Below are 24,270 nucleotides of genomic sequence, written 5' to 3'. Positions count from 1 at the left end.
TCTGGGAGAGGCTTGTGACCTGATGGAGGGGTGCAGGGTCTGGGAAGAAGTAGGGGGTCAAAGGATTGGAGGGGGGTGGCACTTCTGGCCAGCAGCTGAGCAGGTCATTAGGGCCAGCTCCATACCCCTACATGTGCTCAGAACAGCCTACTGCAGGAACCATGTGTGCTGCTCTGAATGCTGCAAGCCCGAAGGGGGAGGAGTACTTTGGGCCCTGCCTGCCCTGAAAACAGCTCCCATTGGCTGAACCTGGGTTCACAGCATTCAGAAAGTGGCTGTGAGCAGTGTTCAGGGAAAGGACAGGCAGGGAGCCTGGCTGAGGCTCCCAATGCACTGTGGCTTGACTGGCTGGATCCAGCCATGTTCCACATTTTGCTTGCCCCTGCTCTAAGCTAAGCTTACACAGCCACTTTATTGGGTGGCAATTTCTGGCTTGGGTGCGAAAACACAAACGCACCTGAGAGCAGCAAGTTGCAAGACTGTAAAGTACCAGTGTAAATGGACTCCCAATGCTGTTACCTACTCACTTCATGGAAGTAGCTTACATAGCGTGCTGGGAGAGCTCGTGCCAAGATCTTACTTTAACTGCAGCGGTGTTTTAATTTTAGAAGTTAGACAAAGCCTTAGATAGATAAGCAAAGGAGATATCTTGTATTGGACCCACCCATCCTGTCTAATATACAAGGACAATTGTGACAACATTGCTACGTTATATACTTTAGTCATGTAGGGCGCATGAGCATGAGCTTTCGTAAGCACAGACTCACTTCATCAGATGCTCATGCTCAAAACTTTTCTGTTAGTCTATAAGGTGCCACTGGACCCTTCGTTGCTGCAAAAACAGAACAGAGGATATGCTTATAAGATCTGCAGATGATACTAAACTGGGAGGGATTGCATCCGCTTTGGAGAATAGGGTCAGAATTCCAAAAGATCTGGACAAGCTGGATAAATGGTCTAAGGTAACTAGGATGAAATTCAATAAGGATAAATGCAAATTACTTCAATTAGGAAGGAGCAATCAGTTGCACACATACAAAATGAGAAATGACTGCCTACAAAGGAGTACTGCAGAAGGGATACAGGGTTCATAGTGGACTACAAGCTAAATATGAGTCAACAGTGGGACACCGAAAAAAAGAAAAAAGCAAATATGATTCTTGGATGTATTAAAAAGAGTAGTGCAGGCAAGACACAAGAATCACCTCAGGCTGTGTCTACATTATGAGATAAATTTGAATTTAATTCAGTTGGCTCAATTTTACCACGTGATTTTCTTCACTGTTAATTCCATTAGCTTGATTTTGGGTGCACTAATCTCGAAATTACAAAATCCCAGTTACCTGAGGGGTGTAGCATCAAGCTCAAATTCAGAAGTTCAATTAAAGGCCAGTGTGCAAGCTCCATGTCTTAAAAGTGAATTTATTAGCCTCCGGAGGTGACCCAAATGTAACCCACAACGCCCCTCAGTGCTCCACTCTGGATGTTGCTCTCCAGCAACAGGGAGAGCATGAATTTCCACGTTGAAGAACTGAGCCTTTAGCTGTGGGCTCACGTTAGTGTGAGAACCTGAGAAATGTCTTTTTTTTCTTTGCTATTAGCGCTGTGAGCACATCTGCCCATTCAAATAGTCCCTGCAGGGAGTTCACGGCTCTGTCTGTACACGTGCTGTTTTTTCCATGCTCTGCTGTACCACATGTCAACAAGGCTGTGTTGGGGGTTGTGCTTTATAAGATGTTGAGAAACTTCTTCTCAGTGGTTTACATTTGTGTGTGAACCCCCTTCGCTCTCCCATAAGCACCACAAAGTCTGGGTCTTTCCTGAGCTCAGCCACATCACGTGGGTAGCCCTCACCCAACCCAATAAAAGGATGTGCCTGCCATTTGGTGCTGACCATGCTGCTAGTCATGCGTTCAGGGCTCCAAGGGCGGGAAAGATATTCTGGGCTTTGCAGCTGTCATGGAGAAGCCTCCCTCAGCAGCTAAGAAACTGGGGGCTTTGCAGCTCTCGTGGGGAAGCCTCCCCCAGCAGCAAACATACTGGGGGCTTTGTTGTCACTGTGAGGAAGGCTCCCCTGGCAGCTAAAATACTGGAGGTTTACTGCTGCTGTGGGGAAGTCTTCCCCAGTGGTTAAGATACTGGGTCTTTGCTACCACCATGGGGAAGGCCACTTCAACTGGTCCCCCACTGAATCCCCCCACTGAGCCCCCCACCCGCTTTGCCCACACCAGGATTGCTGCTGCCAGGGAAAAGTAACTCCTGGTGGCTAAGATACAAGGGGTCTTTGCTGCTAACAGGGAAAAGTTTCCCCCAGCAGTTAATAAATTTGGGGTTTTGCTGCTGCCATGGGCAAGGACTACCACAGCTGAATGCCCCTCCCCCCCCCGCCCATACTGGGCCCTGCTGCCACCGGGGCTGTGGGGGAGTCTCCCATGGTGGCTAAGGGGCTTGATGCTGCCTGGGAAAATTCTGCCCTGGTGGCTAAAAAACACAGGGAACTTTGCTGCCCATGGGGAAAAGTCCGTAACGGGGCTTGCTGCCACTGTGTGTGGGGGAGTGGGGGTTGTCTCATGAGCTGGCGTGGCTGATTCCCCATGAAAGGACCATGTCAACTGGGCCCTCAGTGCTTCCTTCTTTTTTCCTACATTTTTGTATCCACTTTAAAAAGCAGTCCAGCACCTGTATTATTTTCAGGGATCACATGCACGCAATGATGGGAGGTGGAACACTCAGTGGATGGCCAGTTGAGACACTTGTTCCACCTGCAATGGCAATATCTGTACAATGTGTCAGGAAACCAAAAATTCTTTTTTTTCCCAGCACTTTTGTATCCTCTTTCTTATCATTTTTAAATACAGTCTTGGCCCCGTATTATTTTCAGGGATCACATGCATGCAATGATGGGAGGTGGGACACTCAGAGGATGGTCAGCTCAGGACACAGTTGTTGCACCTGTGTGGGCAATATAATGGGATGGGAAACCAAAAACTCTTTTTTCCTAGACTTCTCTATCTGTTCTCTTCTCACTTTATAAAACAGGTTGGGCCCATGCATTATCATCAGGGATCACATGCAGCGATTGGAGGTGAAATACACAGTTGTTGCACAGAAACCTTACAATGCACCAGAAAACCAAAGACTCTCTCCAGTACCAACATAACAAAGGGGGAAAACAAAAATTATTTTTTCCTACGCTTTTCTATCCTCTTTCATCTAACTTTGAGGGTCCCTGTATTATTTCCAGGGATCAGCATATTTTCAGGTATTAGAAGGAGAACAAGGAAAATACAATGTTGGAAGATCAAGACCAGTGAGCATACCCAGAATGCTACCAGGATGAGGGAACTGTGAGATAGCTTCCCACAATGCACTACTGCAACAGTTGACGTTAGCCATTTTGAGTGTGGCAGCAATGACTCGGCTTTGTGAGGAGCACATAGGATGTGAGGATGGTCAAATCTGAATGTATAAATTCCAGAATTACAAAATCAATATCACATGAATTCAAATTTATCTCATCATGTAGCTGCAGCCTCAGAGAGGTAGACGTGTTAGTCTGTATCTTCACAAAACAAAAAAGCAGTCCTGTAGCATGTTAAAGGCTAACATTATACCTTAGTAGGTGATGATGAGCTTTTGTGCAACACATGTCAGTCTTTAAAACACTATAGGACTGCTTTATTTCCTTGTTAAGACACAAAGGCTACGTCTACATGAGCCAAAAACTTCGAAATGGCCATGCAAATGTTCATATTGAAGTTTACTAATGAAGTGCTGAAATACATATTCAGCACCTCATTAGCATGCGGGCGGCCACGACACTTCGAAATTGACGTGGCTCGCAGCTGTGCAGCTCTTCCAGACGGGGCTCCTTTTTGAAGGGCCCCTGGCTACTTTGAAGTCCCCTTATTCCCATCTGCTCATAGGAATAAGGGGACTTCGAAGTAGGTGGGATCCTTTCGAAAAGGAGCCCCGTCTGGACTAGCCACGTGGCTGTGAGGTGCGTCAATTTTGAAGTGCTGCGGCCGTCCGCATGCTAATGAGGCGCTGAATATGTATTTCAGTGCTTCGTTAGTAAACTTTGAAATGCCATCTGCATGGCCATTTCAAAGTTTTTGGCTAGTGCAGACACGGCCAAAGTAAATCTTCTGCTCTGTTCTGCAGTTATTAGGCCTCAGCTGGAGTATTATGTCCAGTTCTGGTCACCACATTTCAGGAAAGATGTGGAGAAACTGGAGATGGTCCACAGAAGAGCAACACAAATGATTATATGATTAAATATTGAGATTGATTAGTTTGTAAAAGAGAAGTGAAAGAGCGGACAAGACAGCAGCTTTAGAGTACCTAAAAGGTTATTACAAGGAGGAAGGAGAAAATATATTCACCTTAATTTCTTACAATAGGAGAAGAGGCAATGGGCTTATACTGCAGCAAGGAAGGTTTAGGATAGAAATTCACCAAAGGGAAGTAATGCCTGACCAGTCTAATTGCCTCCTATGATAAGGTAACTGGCTGTGTGGACATGGGGGAGTCAATGGAGGTCATATAGCTTGGCTTTAGCAAAACTTTTGATACAGTCTCTCACAATACTTTTGCCCATAAATTACGGAAGTATGGATTGGATACATGGCCTGTAACATGGATGGAAAACTGGCTAGATGGTCAGGACCAACAGGTAGCAATCGATGGTTCAATGTCTGGTTGACAGTTGGTTTCAAGTGGAGTGCCCCAAGGCTCAGTTCTGGGGCCGGTATCATTCAACATCTTCATTGAAGACATGGATGAAGGGATGGATTGCACCCTCAGCAAATTTGCAGATGACACTAAGCTAGGGAGACAGATATATACATTGCGGGGTAGGGATAGGGTCCAGAGTGACCTAGACAAATTGGATGATTGGGTCAAAAGTAATCTGATGAGGTTCAACAAGAACATAAGAACATAAGAATGGCCATACTGGGTCAGACCAAAGGTCCATCCAGACCAGTATCCCATCTGCCGACAGTGGCCAATGCCAGGTGCCCCAGAGAAGGAGAACAGAAGACAATGATCAAGTGATTTATCTCCTACCATCCATCTCCTGCCCTTGTACTGAAGGCTAGGGCACCATACTTTATCCCCGGCTAATAGCCATTTGTGGACCTAACCTGCAAAAATTTATTGAGTTCTTTTTTAAACCCTAATAGAGTCCTGGCCTTCACAGCCTCCTTTGGCAAGGAGTTCCACAGGTTGACTGTATGCTGTGTGAAGAAAAATCTCCTTTTATTAGTTTTGAACCTACTACCCATCAATTTCATTTGGTGTCCCCTAGTTCTTGTATTATGGGAAAAGGTAAATAATTTTTCTATATTCACTTTCTCCACACCATTCATGATTTTATATACCTCTATCATATCACCCCTCAATCGCCTCTTTTCCAGACCGAAAAGTCCCAGTGCAGAGTACTTGGGACAGAAGTATCCCAAACATTGTTACAGACTGGGGATTGACTGGTTAAGCAGCAGTACAGCAGAAAAGGACCTGGGATTCCAGTGGATGAGAGGCTGGTTAGGAGTCAATAGTGTGCCCTTATAGCTAAGAAGGCTAACAGCATATTGGGGTGCATTAGGAGGAGCATTTACAGCAGATCTTGAGAAGTTATTATTCCCCTCTATTTGGCCTGGTGAGGCCCCACCTCAGGTATTGTGTCCAGTTCTGGGCCCCCCAATATAGAAAGAATGTGGATACACTGGAGCAGGTTCAGTGGAGGGCAATGAAAGTGACTAGAAGGCTGCAGCACAAGACCTATGAGGAGAGGATGAGGGATCTGGGCTTATTTAGTTTGCAGAAGAGAAGAACGAGGGGTGATTTGATAACAGCCTTCAACTTCATGAAGTGGGGCTCTAAAGAGTATGGAGAGAGGCTGTTCTCAGTAGTGACTGATGGCAGAACAAGAAACAATGGTCTCAAGTTACAAAGGGACAGGTGAAAGTTGAATATCAGGAAAAACTATTTCACCAGCAGAGTAGTGAAGCACTGGAAGGTGTCACCAAGAGAAATGGTGGTATCTCCATCCCTAGAGGTTTTTAAATCCTGGCATGACAAAATCTTGGCTGGAATGATTTAGTTGGGGTTGATCATGCTTTAGGCAGGAGGCTTGACTCGACGACTGTCCTTAGGATTCTAGGATTAGGGAAAACTTTTTGTTAAGGTGGTTAAGAACAAAAATAAATTGCCTAGGTAGATTGTGGCATCTCCATTGTTGGAGATTTTTAAGAGTAGGAGAGAGAAATATCTGTCAGGGACCATCTAGATATGTTTGGTCCTGCTGTGAGGGCAGGGGACTGGACTTGATAACCTCGTGCAGTTCCCTTTTAATTCTAGTATTTTATAATTCCGTGATTCAAACCAATGATAAATTACTACTTTAACTTTCTAAATTTGATAGTGCAGAGGTATGGGTCTTAGTTCATAGTTACAGTTGTTTTGCACTAAAAACAGGAATCTCCCTCTCTCTCTCTCTCTCTCACACACACACACACCTCTGAAACGAACAATCCTGGCACATTTTTCTACTGCACTTTTTGCTCATTAGTGTTGTTTTAGTTGTTAATGTCCTTTTTAGTAACATTAATCAAATGGATATTTCTTTGTTTCCATGTTTAGAAGCATAAATATAATGCTAAATTACCAATCCAGACTGCTTCCTGATCAAACTGAGAGTCGTGTTTTATAAGATGAACATTACAAACTTTAACTCGTGAATAATGTGGACTTCAATTGACGTAATTTTAAGTGGTGCTTGCAGGAACATTAACCTTCATTACAACTGTTCAAACAACTTTATGGTACTGATCTAGGATCTACCAACAATGCGTCATTTCCTTAATAGCATTAGTCAGCAAGAGTTTATTTAAGCACATCTTACTATTTATGTAGTATTTATTCCAGTGGGAAATGGGATGGATATTAGACAAACTATTAAACTGTGACTCTGATGCTTAAAAATTCAATATTGTACTAATAGAATATTAATGAAAGAGCAATGGGTTAGAAAGACATATACTTCATTTTAGTGGACGTAATGCTCTTGGTGCTAGTAAGTATCACACTTCAACATGCAATGTTGATATCCTGTGAGTAGTGACCTATTATTTCCTGTCCTGTAATGAAGCTGCTATTAAACACCTCAGTAATATGCATCATGTCCCTAAATTCTAGAAGCCACTTTCAGGACTGAATAAATGAAATGTAATTACAGACTATCAAGCCAGCTTGTACTTTATATACTAAAAGGTTTCACACCTTATGATTTCCCAGGGCCTGAGTATTTTAAACTTTTATTCACCAACTCACGCAGTGCAGGAGGTGAAAAAGTAACTCTTAAGAATGACATTAGATGATTTCCCAAAAAGTACAATACTACACATTCAGTTCCCTGCTCTGCCACAGACTTCCTCGATCCCCTTTTCCTTTAATCTAAGAGTGGCAATTAATAAATACATAGGAGTGTAACTCTTGGGTGTCTTTAGTGTAAATTACGGTAAAACTTATCTCGTTATTATTTTCAAGATGTTTCCAAACTGATTGCTTAATTATTTACTACATTATCTTCCCAAGTAACATGATCAGGCTCTACTCCCCTTTCCCATGGTGGTAGCATCTTACTGTACATGCAGTCTCAATCACCAACAAAACTTTAAAAGAATCTTAATTATGACCTCTTAACATTTCTTGAGCCTATTTTGAAATCTTAATTATACAACTTATGTTTCTTCAATGGATTGGATATAGATGGTAGTGTTTTTTTCCACACAAAAAGATCGACAAGGCCACTTGGGTTTCACTGGACCATCAATGAGAAAACCAGATTGACCACAACTGTATCAGCAGTTCTTTCAGAAGACCAACGCAAGACATCTGTGCTAAAAGAGGAGCAGATGGACACGCAGACCACCATCCAGTCAGGATAAAACTCAAGTTCAAGATCAAGAGGTACACCACACAAGTGACCAAGTTGGGATTGAGATTCAACATGGAGTAGCTGAAGGATTTAGAGACAAGAGCTAGTTTCCAAGTGGAGCTGTCCAACAGATCAAATATGCACTTCTGACAAACCTTATCCTGGAAGATGCTACTGCGGAACAAATTTGGGAAGGCAACATAGCAGCCTGGAAAGACACCTGCAATAAAACATTGGGAAAGAGAACAAGGACCAACAAAGAATGGATCACAACAGAAAATCTGAAGAGAATAGGACAGAAGAGCAGCAATCAACAACAGCAAAACAAGAGCGGCCAAGGCAGAAGCTGAGAGACTGTATTCAGAAGCCAGGAAAGAAGCTAAAAAGGTTGTAAAACTGGAGAAGAAGAACTTTGTAGAAATCCTTGCACAACAAGCAGAACAAGCTGCAGGATGGAGAAACTTGAAAGAGCTGTATAACATCACATGGCATGCAAGAGATCAGCCAGTACAGGATAAGGAGGAGTGTATGATCATGAACCCAAGTGAGCAGCTCAGTAGATGGAAGGAACACTTTAAAGAGGTATTGAACTGCCCTGCATACATGGAACTTTTGGAGTTACCACCTGCAAATACACCTCTGCAAATCAACAGCAGCAGACCTACAAAAGAAATCAAAAAACCACTGACCATCTGAAGAGTGGAAAAGCACCTGGTCCAAATAACATCCCCACAGAAGCAATCAAGGTAGGTAGTGAGACATTAGACAACACAATATATAATCTAATTGGGAAAATTTGGGACACTGAAGAGATCCCATATGACTGGAAACATGGCTGCCTTATCAAGCTTCCAAAGAAAGGTAACCTGAAGGAATGCAAGAACTGGAGAGGCATCGCATTACTGTCTTTTCTATGAAAAGTGTTCGATAGGATTCTCTTGGAGAGAGTGAAGACAGAAACTGATAGACAGCTCAGGGAAGAAGAGGCCAGTTTCTGAAGTGAGAGATTCTGTACTCACCAAACAGTGATCACAGAACAGTTCCTTGAGTAAAACTCCCCACTACAGCTAACCTTCACAGACTTCAAAAAAGCCTTCAACAGAATTTACAGAGACACTTTGTGGAAACTGCAGTAACACAGTGGCATCCCATCCAATATTATTAACCTGATCTATTAAATGTATGAACTCTGAATAAGTCAAGTTGTTCACAATGGTAAAATCTGGTCTCCCAATGTGCAACTTCATTTATTTTAGTTTTTTTTTTTTGAGCGCTAAAGATAGTGCATCAGCTGCAGCACAGAAGAAAGGCTATGGAATCATTGAACCACAGGGCTGGAAGGGAATTCAGGAGATCATCTAGTCCACCTTCCTCCCTGAAGCAAGATCAACCCTAACTAAATCATCCCAGACAGGACTTTGTCAAGCCAGGACTTAAAAACCTCTAGGGACAGAGATTCCACCACCTCTCCAGGTAAAGCATCCCAGTGCTTCACAAGTTTCCTGAGGAAATAGTTTTTCCTAATATCCAACCTACACCTCTCCCTCTGTAACTTCAGACTATTGCTCCTTGTTCTACCATCTGTCACCACTGAGAACAGCCTCTCTCCATCCTCTTTAGAACCCCCTTTCAGAAATTTGAAGGCTTCTATCAAATTACCCCAATGTACTCCAATATGCTGTTAGCCTTCTTGGCTACAAGGGCACACTGCTGACTCATATCCAGCCTCTCATCTTTCATAATCACCAGGTCCTTTTCTGCTGCACTGCTACTTAGCCAGTCGGCACCGAGCTTGTAACAATGTGTGGAATTCTTCCATCCCAAGTGCAGGACTCTGTACTTCTCCTGTTGAACCTTATCAGATTTCTTTTGGCCCAATCCTCCAATTTATGAAAGTTACTCTGGACCCTATCCGCATCTTTGCGGGCACGCTTGGAAATGTAGTGAGGAGGGCTTTAAACTAGGTTCTTCGGGGGGAAGGTGACAAAAGCCCTGAGGTAAGTGGAGAAGGAGGAAGGAACAGTCAAGCGGGTTTTCTGGGTGAAGAGGAGAAAGTGGGCCAATTGGCCCCTTCTCTAAGATGCTTGTACACTAATGCCAGAAGCCTGGGGAACAAACAGGAAGAATTGGAGGCCCTGGCACAGTCACACAAGTATGAGGTGGTTGGAATAATGGAGACTTGGTGGGACGATTCGCATAACTGGAGCACGGTCATGGAAGGTTATAAATTGTTTAGGAAGGACGGACAGGGGAGAAAAGGAGGAGGAGTTGCGCTCTATGTGAGGGAGCAGTATGATTGCTCGGAGCTCCAGTACGAGAAAGGAGAAAATCCAGTTGAGTGTCTTTGGGTTAAGCTTAGAGGTGGAAGTCATAGAGGTGATGTTGTAGTTGGTGTCTGTTATAGACCGTCAGATCAGGGAAATGAGGTAGATGAGGATTTCTTCAGGCAGCTAAGTGAAGCTTCCAAATCACAGGCCCTGGTTCTCATGGGAGACTTTAATCATCCGGACATTTGTTGGGAGACCAATACAGCAGTGCACAGACAATCCAGGAAGTTTTTGGAGAATGTTGGGGATAACTTCTTGATACAAGTGCTGAAGGAACCAACCAAGGGCCATTCCCAACTTGATCTGCTGCTCACAAACAGGGAAGAAATAGTAGGAGAAATAGAACTGGGTGGAAACCTGGGCTGCAGCAACCATGAGATCGTAGATTTCAGGATCCAGAGGAAAGGAAGAAGGGTGAACAGTAACAGAGACGCTTGATTTCAAAAGAGCAGACTTCAACTCCCTGAGAGAACTAATGAGCAGGATCCCTTGGGAAATGAAGAAGAAGGGGGAAAAGAGTTCAAGAGAACTGGCAGTATTTTAAAGAAGTGTTACTGAAGGCACAGGAACAAACCATCCCACTGCATAGTAAGAAACGCAAACGTGGTAGGCAACCAGCTTGGCTCAACAGGGAAATCCCGTTAGTCAGCTTAAACTCAAAAAGGATGCATACAAGACATGGAAACGTGGACAGTTGACTAAGGAGGAGTATAAACATACGGCTGGAGAATGTCGAGGAATAATCAGGAAAGCAAAAGCAAAACTGAAGCTGGTAATGGATGTGTAGATTAACAAGAAGGGTTTCTACAGGCATGATAACAATAAACAGGTTATCAGAGAAGGTGTGGGGCCGTTACTGGATGAGGGAGGTAAACTAGTGACAGATAATGTAGGAAAAGCTGAAGTACTCAATGCTTTTTTTGCCTCAGTCTTCACAGACAAAGGCAATTCCAATATGATGGTCCTAGACAATGCAGTATAACAACATAAGAACAGCCATACTGGGTCAGACCAAAGGTCCATCTAGCCCAGTATCTTGTCTGCTGACAGTAGCCAATGCCAGGTGCTCCAGAGGAGGTGAACTAAAGACAATGATCAAGTGATTTGTCTCCCGCCATCCATCTCTCGCCTTTGACAAAAGGCTAGTCACCATACTTTATCCCTTGCTAATAGCCATCTATGGATCTAACCTCCAAACATTTATCAATCTCTTTTTTAAACTGTGTTAGGGTCCTGGCCTTCACAGCATCCTCTGGCAAGTAATTCCACAGGTTGACTGTGTGCTGTGTGAAGAAAAACTTTCTTTTATTAGTTTTGAACCTGCTACCCATTAATCTCATTTGGTGTCCTCTAGTTCTTGTATTACGAGAACAAGTAAATAACTTGTCTGTATTCACTTTCTCCACACCATTCATGATTTTATGTACCTCTATCATATTGCCCCTCAGTCTCCTCTTTTCTAGATTGTAAAGTCCCACTCTCTCTATCCTCTCCTTATATGGGACCCGTTCCAAACCTTAATCATTTTAATTGTCCTTTTCTGAACCTTTTCTAATGCCTATATATCTTTTTTGAGGTGAGGAGACCACATCTGCACACAGTACTCAAGATGTGGACGTACCATAGTTTTATATAGGGGAAGTATGATATTCTTCATCTTATTTTCTATCCCTTCTTTAATTATTCCTAACATCCTATTTGCTTTACTGACTGCCCCTGCGCACTGCGTGGATGTTTTCAGGGAACTATCCGCTATAATTCCAAGATCCCTTTCCTGATCTGTTGCAGCTAAATTTGCCCCCATCATATTGTATGTATAATTGGGGTCATTTTTCCCAATGTGCATTACCTTACACTTACCCACATTAAATTTCATTTGCCATTTTGCTGCCCAATCACTCAGTTTGCTGAGATCTTTTTGAAGTTCTTCACAGTCTGCTTTGGTTTTGACTATCCTGAACAGTTTGGTGTCATCTGCAAACTTTGTCACCTCACTGCTTACCCCTATCTCTAGATCATTGATGAATAAGTTGAACAAGATTGGTCCCAGGACTGACCCTTGGGGAACGCCACTAGTTACCCCCTTCCAGTGTGAAAATTTACCATTTATTCCTACCCTTTGTTTCCTGTCTTTTAACCAGTTCCCAATCCATGAAAGGATCTTTCCTCCTATCCCATGACCACCTGATTTACATAAGACCCTTTGGTGAGGGACCGTGTCAAAGGCTTTCTGGAAATCTAAGTATACTATGTCTACTTGATCCCCCCGTCCGCATGTTTGTTAACCCCTTCAAAGAACTCTAATAGATTAGTAAGACACGACTTCCCTTTACAGAAACCGTGTTGACTTTTGCTCAACAAATCATGTTCTTCTAGGTGTCTGACAATTTTAGTCTTTCCTATTGTTTCTACTAATTTGCCCGGCACTGACATTAGACTTACTGGTCTGCAATTGCTAGGGTCTCCTTTAAAGCCCTTGTTAAATATTGATGTTATATTAGTTGTCTTCCAATCATTGGGTACCGAAGCTGATTTAAAGGATAGGTTACAAACCACCGTTCATAGTTCCGCAATTTCACATTTGAGTTCTTTCAGAACCCTTGGGTGAATAACATCTGGTCCTGGAGACTTGTGACTTTTTAGCTTATCAATTAGTTCCAAAACCTCCTCTAATGACACTTCAATCTGGGACAGTTCCTCAGATTTGTCACCTATAAAGGATGGCTCAGATTTGGGAATCTCTCTAACATCCTCAGCCTTGAAGACTGAAGCAAAGAAATCATTTAGTTTTTCCGCAATGGCATTATCTTCCTTGATTGCTCCTTTTATGTCTCTATCGTCCAGGGGCCCCACTGCTTTTTTAGCAGGCTTCCTGCTTCTAATGTACTTAAAAAACACTTTACTATTGTTTTTTGAATTTATGGCTAACTGTTCCTCAAAATCTTTTTTGGCTTTTCTTATTACATTTTTACATTTAATTGGGCAGTGTTTATGTTCCTTCCTATTTTTGTCACTAGGATTTAACTTCTGCTTTTTAAAAGATGCCTTTTTATCTCTCACTGCCTCTTTTACATGGTTGTTAAGCCATGGTGGCTCTTTTTTAGGTCTCTTACTGTGTTTTTTAATTTGGGGTATACATTTAAGATGGGCATCTAATATGGTGTCTTTGAAAAGTATGGGAAGGTGGAGGGCAGACATCTGTTGGGAAGGAATATGTTCTGAACTATCTAGAAAAACTAGATGTATACAAATCCACAGGTCTGGATTTAATGCACTCAAGGATGGATGTTCTATACCCTGACTTCAGCAAAGCTTTTGATATGGTCTACCTTGCTAAAATCAAGGTATTACATCCATTGAGTTCCCCATGTCCACAGAGCTAGTTACCTTATCATAGAAGCTAATCAGATTGGTCAGGCATGACTTTCCCTTGCTGAATCCATAGTGACTACTCTTGATCACTTTCTCCTCTTCCAAGTGCTTCAAAATAGATTCCTTGAGCATCCCCTCCAAGATTTTTCCAGGGACTGAGGTAAAGCTGACCACTCTATAGTTCCCTGGATTGTCCTTCTTTTCTTTTTAAAGATGAGCACTACATTTGCCTTTTTCCAATCATCTGGGACCTCTCCCAATCTCCATGAGTTTTCAAAGATAACGGACAGAGGCTCTGCAAAGACATCTGCCAACTCCCTCAGTATCCTTAGAGGCATGAAATCTGGACCTATGGATTTGTGTGCGTCTAGCTTTTCTGAATAGCCCTTTACTTGTTCTTACCCCGCATAAGGCTGCCCACCTCCTTCCCACAGTGCATTGCCTAGTGCCATAGTCTGAGAGCTAACTTTGTCCTTTAAGACAGAGATAAAAAAAAAAACCTTGAGTACTTCAATCTCTCCCACATCATCCTTCACCAGGTTACCTCCCTCTTCCAGTAACGGCCCCACACCCTCTCTGATCAGCCCCTTACCGTTAACATGCCTGTAGAAACTCTTCTTGTTGCCCCCTACATTCCCTGCTAGCTGCAGTTCCACGGCTTCCAGAACTCAGGCCTGTGCCGCTGGCTGGTGGCGGATACCTACATCCCCAGATGGAGATCCCTCTGGGGCACACCACCATGTCCCTCTGCCTTGTGGCGGACACAGCCTACCCCCTCCATCCCGGTCTCATGTGCCCGTACACCAGCCACCTCACTGCCAAGCAGAAGCAGTTCAACGGTTGCCTGAACCATGCCCGCCAGGTGGTGGAGAGGACCTTTGGCTGCCTGAAGGGCCAGTGGCAGTGCCTCCTTGCCCGCCTGGATGTCGGCCTCCAGAACATCCCCCAGGTTGTGGGCATGTGCTGCATGCTCCAGAACATTGTTGAGAGCAAGCGAGAGGCCTTCGTCCAGGGGTGGGCAGTCAATGCTGGCACAGGCTTCCCCCAGCCGACCACTGCACCCAATCGCCAGGTCCACCAGGAGGGGTATGGGTCCATGAGGCCCTGCAGGCCCATTTCAATCAGGGGACCCTAGAGCACCTCCCTGGCCATCCCTGGAGAGCCTCCCACACACTGCCCCCACCACCCGCACACTATCCCCCCAACAAGCACACATCTCAGGTTCCTTGAAAAATAAAACTGTAGATTATTGAATACTAATAAAACTGTCTGATGGTATGTGCACAACAAACTGGAACTAATATACAAATGGGGGACAATTATGTACAGATTGAGGGGCCAGCAGATGGCTCGGCTCTCAGACCATCAATCTAGTGTGAGGCGCACCCCCCAGTGGGTTTGGGTCATGTGCCCCCCCTTGTCTGCGGTCACCACCACGGCAGCCTGGGAGCCAGGACGACCAGCAGGTATGGACAAGATGCTTCCACCTGCCGGTCTTCAGCCCCAGTGGGCTCCAGTCTTGGGAGGTTAGCAGGCAGGGCGGCTGGCAGGGCAGATGAGGCATCAGGTGAGGCATCGGGTGGAGCAGCAGGGAGGGCATGGCGGGGCAGGAGCTGCACCACAGCCTGCCAGAACAACCCAGCTATGTCCCAGAAGACCCCCATGAAGTCTTGCCATGTTGCCCAGTGCCAGGTGGACTCCTCCCTCTCAAACCACAGCTACTCCTCGGTCACCTCCGCCTGCCACTGGAGGGCTGCCAGGAGCTGGGGTCCACGGGGGCTGTCCCCTGGGTCCGGTGGTGGTGCGCCCATCCTGGCCTTGGAGGTGTCCCCAGACAATGGTGGTGCCTGACTTCCAGTGGGCTATCGGGAACTACAGAGGGTGCCTCGCTGCCTGGGGCCTTGGATGGTGCAGCTGCGGAAAGCGGGAGAGAGGGAGGAGAAGGCTGTTGGTACTGTGCCCTGGCCTGTGGCCCATGCCCGCCACCCACACCTTGGGTGCTGGGTCTCCGTCCTCCATCTATGGGTGTGGTGTCCCTGTTGGGTGGCCCCATTGCACGGTCCACCCGCCCCCCCGTATTAGAGCACAGTGCTGTCCATGGGTGTGGGTGCTGATGGCCATACTGCCATCCTGGGACTGTGCTGTGGCTGGGCAGTTGTTGTTTGGGGTGCGCTGAGGGTGTGTGGGGCCCCCGGTAGTGTCTGATGCCCCTGCCCTGTGGCCTGGGGGTGTGTGCCCTGAGGGGTACGTACCTGACTGTCCACTGCCACGGTCAGGGAAACCCCGGTGGGCAGATGCCCGGCTGGTGCTATGGGAGAGGAGGTCTATGAGGAGCACCCCCATCTTCGCTGCTGGACCCCTCCTCTGCCATCCCGAGGGCTGGCTCCTCGGGTAGGCCCCAGGGTGGGGGACTGGCCTATAGGCTGGACTACGGCTTTAGGGCCTCCTGGGACTCCTCGGCTGTGATGTCCAGTGTGGCCTGGGGGCAGAAGGTGTCCGGGGGCTCAGAATAGCCCTGAGCTTCCTGTAATAGGGGCAAGTGGCGGGGGTGGCCCCAGACCGGATGGCCGAGTCCCAGGCCCAGGCATAACCCTGCTGCAGCTCCTTCACCTGGCTCTGGACATGATCCGGGAGTGCAGGTAGGGTGACCCCAGGCGGCGAGGCCCCTGGCCAGACAGGCAAATGCTTCCACATTCCGCCGCTTGCTCCCCATCATGTGGAGCACCTCCTCCTCGCCCCAGAGCCCCAGCAGGTCTCAGAGCTTGGCCTCCTACCAGGAGGAGCCCTGCCGCTTTTCGGTGCCCCCCATTTGGCTGCTGTGGGCCCCTGGGAGCGCTCGGGGAGGTTGGCTGGATACCATGGCTGATTTGGGATGTTTGGGGACTCTGGAAAGCATGAAGGCCAAGCACATGAGTGTGCTGCTACCTTCACACTCTCAGCTTCCTGCCACAGGAAATCCAGGTGTGTGGTGCTTTAAGGGCTGCTGCTCATTGTGACCATAGAGCCCCACAGGGGCTGGACAGCACGTCTTAACTTCTCAGCTGATTGCTGCCATGGAGGACCCTGCTATTTTGAAGTAGCGGAATTTGGATCATCTACACATGCCCTACTTCGACACTGAACTTCGATGTAGGGCGCTATTCCCATCTTTGGATATGAATAGCAATTTCAACGTCTCGCCGCCTAACATCAATTTCAATGTCGAAGTAGCGCACGGTGCGTGTAGACGCAATGCACACTATTTCGATGTTGTGTCGGCTACTTCAAAGTAGCCGGCTAGTGTAGACATGGCCATATATAAATAAATATTGAAATCACCCTAATGCATTATCCATTATAAGATTCCCATTCTTGCTGCTAAGTCAGAATTTCTCTCATTTTCACACACACACACACACACACACTCACACCCTTTTTTTTTTTTACGTCTCACAAAATAAGTTTGTTATTTCAGTTTGATAATAAGTCTGGATACTCCTGTGTTCAACTTTTAACTTATAGGCTCTGGTGTGCACAGTCCTTTGCCTTTTATAAAAACAATCCAGCAGTTTAATTTTGAAAACATCAGAACAAAGAAAAACCTTGCAAGTAAAATTTCTCTTTAAATTGTGAGTTTTCCATATGGTCTCCAACAAGTAATTACGAAAAGAGGTCTTTTCACATTAGTGCTCAGGTGCTAGCAAGCGTTATTTGGTATATCTGTAGCCTTTGAAGCATCCTAAAGCAAATTGCCATCTGCACTGCAGAAATAATAATAAAATCAACTGTTAACAACAGGTTCATTTTATGACAATATTGATTATTTTGAAGTGTAAAAATTCCCATGTAGCATCAACTGATTTTGGTTAGAACAGGAGTCAGCAACCCCCAGCATGAGTGCCAAGAGCAATGCATGAGCCAATTTTTATTGGCAAGCAAGGCAGGAACTCAGCCCCGCTTCACCAATGATGGGTTAACAAAAGACCAGCTAATGCTACCAACTACTTCCTAAACAGTAAAGCTCTGCATCTTAATTTATTAATGAAGCTGGTGTAAGTACAACTATTAGGCCGTGTCTACACGTGCACGCTACTTCGAAGTAGCGGTGCTAACTTCAAAATAGCGCCCGTCACGGCTACACGTGTTGGGCGCTATTTCGAAGTTGAAATCGACGTTAGGTGGCGAGACGTCGAAGTCGCTAACCCCATGAGGGGATGGGAATAGCGCCCTACTTCGAAGTTGAACGTCAAAGTAGGGCACGTGTAGATGATCTGCGTCCCGCACCATCAAAATAGCAGGGTCCGCCATGGCAGCCATCAGCTGAGGGGTTGAGAGACGCTCTCTCTCCAGCCCCTGCGGGGCTCTATGGTCATTGTGTGCAGCAGCCCTTAGCCCAGGGCTTCTGGCTGCTGCTGCTGCAGCTGGGGATCCATGCTGCATGCACAGGGTCTGCAACCAGTTGTCGGCTCTGTGGATCTTGTGTTGTTTAGTACAACTGTGTCTGGGAGGGGCCCTTTAAGGGAGTGGCTTGCTGTTGAGTCTGACCTGTGACCCTGTCTGCAGCTGTTCCTGGCACCCTTATTTCGATGTGCGCTACTTTGGCGTGTAGACGTTCCCTTGCAGCGCCTATTTCGATGTGGTGCTGCCCAACGTCAAAGTTGAACGTCGACGTTGCCAGCCCTGGAGTACGTGTAGACGTTATTCATCGAAATAGACTATTTCGATGTCGCTACATTTTGGTATTTTTCAAAGTCACTAAGGCTACATCTACACGTGCACGCTACATCGAAATAGCTTATTTCGATGTCGCTACATCGAAATGAGCTATTTCGATGTAGCATGCACGTGTAGATGTAGCCTTAGTGACTTTGAAAAATACCATTGGCACTCAGAGACTACACAGAGGTCAATAGTCAAATTTCGGCATTCCTCCTCAGAAAGTATGCTGACCACTGGGTTAGAATTTAACAAAGCCCACAACACTGAAGTTTGACTAATAGCACCAATGGGCCTACAGCTTTAATTTTAAAATCAGGATTTCCCAACAGTGGTTTAAATCCTCATTATAAGCTTCCCCACAAAATTCAGTGTGCTTTTCATTCAGAAGAAATTGTATACAAAGTTTTTTTTTTAGAAATTTCTAAAATTCTTATTTTATGGTACATCAGTTGCATTCTATCCCCTCCGTGTTTTTGCTTCCTATTCTCAAGTGTCCACCTCTTGAACTAAATCCACAATAAAGGCTTAATATCACCTTCACTACATTCTGAAGTTTAGTGTACATTTTCATTCCAATCCTGTAATGGAAAAAATCTGGATTACTGTAGTTCAAGCAACTAGATTTACAATTTCCATCATTTCCTTCAAAAAAGGATTTTGCTGAGGCTTTTAGATAACTGTATCCTTTGCAGCTCTGCTTTGTACATTGCACTTTTTTAAAGTCCAGCTGTTCCATATTTCTGCTAGTCACAGTCTCCATAAATCAGTTTTAGCTATTTAGGATTTATCAAGACAGCACAGTGGCATAACAACCAACCAAACAAATCAGGTCTGCCTCAAAACAGTCTTAGAGGACCAAATCTGGAGTAACTTCACTGATTTTGATTTACTTCAGACATACACCAATCTAATAAAATAGCGTGTTTTCAAGAATTCCAATTCCTTGCACAAGTTCTTCCTCAGATACTGTTCTGGGATAATGGAAGTTTTTCAATTAATATATGATGGCTTTGGCTAGATTGTATTTTATATATTTAAAATAAAATGTAGATAACAGCATTTCTCTTATTGCAAATCTAGTTAACTGCTGACTCTCTTACTTTGAAGACATTTTCAAAATTGCTTCTTATAGACTAACAGATATTTTGGAACTTAAGTTTTCATGGGCAAAGACACACTTCATCAGATGCATGAGTGGTGGGGGGAGGGTTCCAGAGAGTTATTTAAAGGGTGGGGTCCCTGTAAAAGGGAGGACCAGAGCTGACAAGGTCTATTCAGCAAGGTGGAAATGGCCCTTTATCGGTAGTATGTATCAAAAGAGGAAAAAAACAAGTCAGCTCAGACAGGGGGGATATGACCCATTGTCAGAGTCTAATGGGGAGATATTAACACCCAGGGCAGAGAAGCTGCTTTTGTAAGGGGCCAGCCGCTCCCAGTCTCTGTTTAATCCTTGGTTGATGGAGTCAAATTTGCAAATAAATTGCACTGGGACTTGTACTTTCATGTCAAATATAGTTCACCCTTTACAGATAAGTATCAGAGAGGTAGCCGTGTTAGTCTGTAGCTTCAAGAACAACAAGAAATCTTGTGGCACCTTATAGACTAACAGATATTTTGGAGCATAAACTTTCATGGGCAAAGACCCTGAAAATACAGATCCAAAAAATGGTTAACCAAAACAGAGATAAAGCAACATCCAAGGCAGCTCCTCACAGTTAGCCATCATATAATTAGCTCTGTTCTTTTAATATAATTAGCCTGATTAGCATGGCTGTAGTGATTGAGAATGATCAACTCCCACTTACCCTAACCAGGAAAGCACAGAACATCTGGGTTACGTACTCTCTCCTTTGGATTTCAGCAGCCTGGTACGTGCTGCTGCATTCCTGATCTCTGGAGAAAAAATGAGGCAGCCCACTCACCAGGTAAACATAAAATTCTGATTCTCAGTCTGGCAATAAAGGCAAGTGCTATAACATAGAAAAACAGTGTATCAAGTGAAGTGAGTCAATAACGTAGATGGCTAGAAATCCAGCCGTAGGATTCTATTATTCTTTGAAATGGGCCTGGACATGGCCACTGAGATTCTTCAAAATTAAATGAACCTTTCCTTTTATTAAACACTTGTAATGAAGCAACATTGCCACACATCCAAGTTGCAAGGAGTTGTTGGCATATCCTAATGCAAGCCCACAATAAAAACACGAAATGTTCCAAAGCTGGCTTAGACTTCCTTGTGAGCTGTATGTTGTTGTGCGGGTGGCAGCTCACACATGTAAACAGTTTCTACAAATTATCACTCAGGAACTGTTTTTCATTATAATTCCATGTCTGCAACTCACAACACTAACTGCCAGATCACTGCTTCATTATACTGCCTGGATGATGTTCTCAGAAAGAAATACTTACAAAAGCTAGGAAGCATTCTTCCACACCCATATAGCACATGCCACACCATTGACTATCATGAATGTAAACCAAATAGTCTTCTTCACTCCCTCCCCCCTGAATTCAGGTAAATGAAAATCAAGTTTGTATTTTATTTGCCATTTACTATGAAGTCTCTTTTATCTATTTTAGTTCTTGAAATAAACCAAGGGATTTCAACAACCAATTTACATATTTAAAAAAATCATTTACTAGTATAGTCACAAAGGGAAAAGGGTGTAAAATGCTTTATCACCATTGTAACTGTTGTTCTATGAGATGTGTTGCTTATATCTACCTGAGAGTTAGGTGTGTGCACAAGTGCATGCATGGCTGGCCGAAAGTTTTCCTTAGCAACATGGTCTCACAGGAAGATGAAGTAGAGAACTGAGCCTGGCTCTTGAGTCACAGGTTACTGTCCTAGCCAATAGACTATCTCTTCTTAGCTCGTGTACAAGCATATAGCATGTATTCCTCACTTGGCTGTCACTACACAACAGAGTTTGGGGGTTAAGGAAAAGTGGAGCCATGACCCTAACCTTTTCCCTTCTCCAGTTCCTCTTCAGTTAGAGTTGGTTGATACCCAGGGCAATGTACTTGTCGCCAGGTCCTGTGCAGTATGGAAGGGGAGCAATCACTCGACGAAGAAAAATCAGTTATTTAACTTTCAAAACAAAAAGCAGTCAAGTAGCACTATAAAGACTAGCAAAATAATTTATTAGATGAGTTTTCGTGGGACAGACCCACTTCTTCAGACCATAGCCAGACCAGACCAGACTCAATATTTAAGGCACAGAGAACCTAAAACAGTAATCAAGGAGGATAAATCAGAAAAAAATGATCAACAGGAGCAAATCAGAGAGTGGAGGGGTGGGGGGGGGTAGGTCAAGAATTAGATTAAGCCACGTATGCAGATGAACCCCTATAGTGACTCAGAAAATCCCATCCCGGTTCAAACCATGTGTTAATGTGCCGAATTTGAATATAAAAGCCAGCTCGGCTGCTTCCCTTTGAATAGCAGTGCGAAAGTTTTTTTTTTCATGCATGCTACTGAAAAAAAACATTGGCACCACTATTCAAAGGGAAGCACCCCAGCTGGCTGTTATATTCAAATTCGGTACATTAACACGTGGTTTGAACCAGAATGGGATTTTCTGAGTCACTATAGGGGTTCATCTGCATACTTGGCTTAATCTAATTCTTCACCCCCTCTCCCCTCCGCCCACTATCTGATTTGCTCACCTTGATCATTTTTTTCTGATTTGTCCTCTTTGATTATTGTTTTTGGTTCTCTGTGCCTTAAATATTGAGTCTGTTCTGGTACGGCTATGGTCTGAAGAAGTGGGTTTGTCCCATGAAAGCTCACCTAATAAATTATTTTGTTAGTCTTTAAAGTGCTACTTGACTGCTTTTTGTTTTGATAGTGTATAGACTAGCACGGCTTACTCTCTGTTATCTAATTTTGTAACTGTGGTTCTTTGAGATGCTTTGCTCATATCTATTCAAAGCCGCCCCTCCTGTCCCCATGTTGGGGTGGTTGGCAAGAAGGAACTAGCGGGGGGTCTGAGTTGGCTGGGACATCTATAGGTTTCACATAGGCACATCTCTAGGGGGGTCTCCAGCCCCCCAGTTATTAGAGAAAACTTTCCTACATCCATGCACACACATTTGCAACTAACTCAGATATGAGCCAGCACTTGCATAGTCTGTAATTTCACAAATATCAAGCAGTCCTGTAGCACCTTAAAGACTAAAATTTATTAGGTCATGGACTTTCATGGGCAAGACCCACTTCTTCAGATAACTGAAGTAGATGAAGCAAATTTTGTTAAGTTGGATATGTCCTATTACAGAGGGAGACATCTGAATTAGAACTCATTTGCAAATCTGACACATTTAAATTAGGCCTTAACAGAGATCTCACGTGTAATCTTGTGGTAAAATTTTTTTGTAGTAGAATAGCTACTTTAATCTCCATTTGTTCAATAATGGATTTAAAAGTGTTCTCTTATAGGTTTACATGTATTACAATTCCAGATGCTGGATTTATGTCCATTTGTCCTTTGGGACAGAGACTGTACACTTTGCTCAATGTACATGGCAGAGGGGTACTGATGACAAATGATGGTATACATCACATTAGTGGATGTGCAGGTGTATGAGTATTTTCTTGCATGGCTATCTGTAGGAGAGGACTGGCCTGTCACACAAAGCCTGTGAGAGAGAAGGATCATGTATCAAAATATGTTGTAGATTGTCAATGATGTGCTGGAGGGGTTTATGCTGGGGGCAAAACTTGATGACAAGTCATGTTCTGTAATTTTCCTTGTTGGGCCTATCACGAAGTAGATGACTTCTGCGTACTTGTCTGGCATTGTCAATCTTCAATCAGGACAACTTCCCCATCTTTGATATTCTCAGGAATGGGATATGCCCTATTTAATTTGCTTCATCTACTGCTCCCATAGCATTCCTCCTTCCTTCGTGCCCCCACCCCCGCCATACAAATGCTGGATTCTAATTGGCTACTCCAATCTTCTGAAGTGGATCTTACTAAGTGCTTGTCATTTATGAGTATGTTTGTGCAAATATAGAAAGCCATTATGTGCCACAATGTCAATGTTTTCAAAGAGTTATTATCTATGTTTATGTAGAGGGGAATGCTATGCTGTCTAGGACATCACTGTATGCTAACTAGCAGCAAGAGATGACACTTTAACGGTGACTCTTAAGCAGACTGCCACAAAATGGAGCTACACTGCTGATGTTATCAACCTAATGCAAATCAGCATAGATTGTTCTGCAAGATGACAGATTGATACAGAGCAGGCTAAGTGATGTATTTGGTTGTGAAGGCATGATTTCAATATAAAATGTTGCAGAAAGCCTCTATTGCTCATGAGGAAAATAAGAGAACAAGAACTTTCGTAAACACATATAGGCTGTGTCTACACGTGCCCCAAACTTCGAAATGGCCATGCAAATGGCCATTTCGAAGTTTACTAATGAAACGCTGAAATGCATATTCAGCGCTTCATTAGCATGCGGGCGGCAGCCGCGCTTCGAAATTGACGCTCCTTGCCGCCGCGCGGCGCGTCCAGACGGGGCTCCTTTTCGAAAGGACGCCGCCTACTTCGAAGTCCCCTTATTCCCATGAGCTCATGGGACTTCGAAGTAGGCGGCGTCATTTCGAAAAGGAGCCCCGTCTGGACGCGCCGCGCGGCGGCAAGGAGCGTCAATTTTGAAGCGCGGCTGCCGCCCGCATGCTAATGAAGCGCTGAATATGCATTTCAGCGCTTCATTAGTAAACTTCGAAATGGCCATTTGCATGGCCATTTCGAAGTTTGGGGCACGTGTAGACACAGCCATACACACCAAGAAAATGAAGACACTCTAAAGATTCAAGATCCCATGAAACAAAATGATAGGCAACGCAAATGTTTTATAGATATTAAAGGCCAAACATATATATACAGTGTATGAAGAATATTTAACAGAGATGAC

General features: G+C 44.4%; 1 protein-coding gene across 8 annotated transcripts in view; it reads right to left on the bottom strand.

The window, feature by feature from the left end:
- CDH18 (cadherin 18) overlaps window positions 1-24,270 on the bottom strand; it is a 1,028,199-nt gene that overhangs the window by 436,025 nt on the left and 567,904 nt on the right. The window contains exon 1 of one of the 8 annotated variants that reach the window (XM_074987816.1): window positions 20,145-20,195. The exons of the other annotated variants lie outside the window; for them this stretch is intronic. The gene's annotated coding sequence lies outside the window, so the exon portion shown is untranslated. Of the gene's footprint in view, window positions 1-20,144; window positions 20,196-24,270 lie in introns of those variants that run through there. 8 annotated transcript variants of the gene reach the window in all.

This window comes from Carettochelys insculpta, chromosome 2 (genome assembly GCF_033958435.1).
Source record: "Carettochelys insculpta isolate YL-2023 chromosome 2, ASM3395843v1, whole genome shotgun sequence".
Classification (NCBI taxonomy): Eukaryota; Metazoa; Chordata; order Testudines; family Carettochelyidae; genus Carettochelys; species Carettochelys insculpta.
Note: the sequence above shows the minus strand (reverse complement) of the source record. Positions and strands in the feature narration are given on the sequence as shown.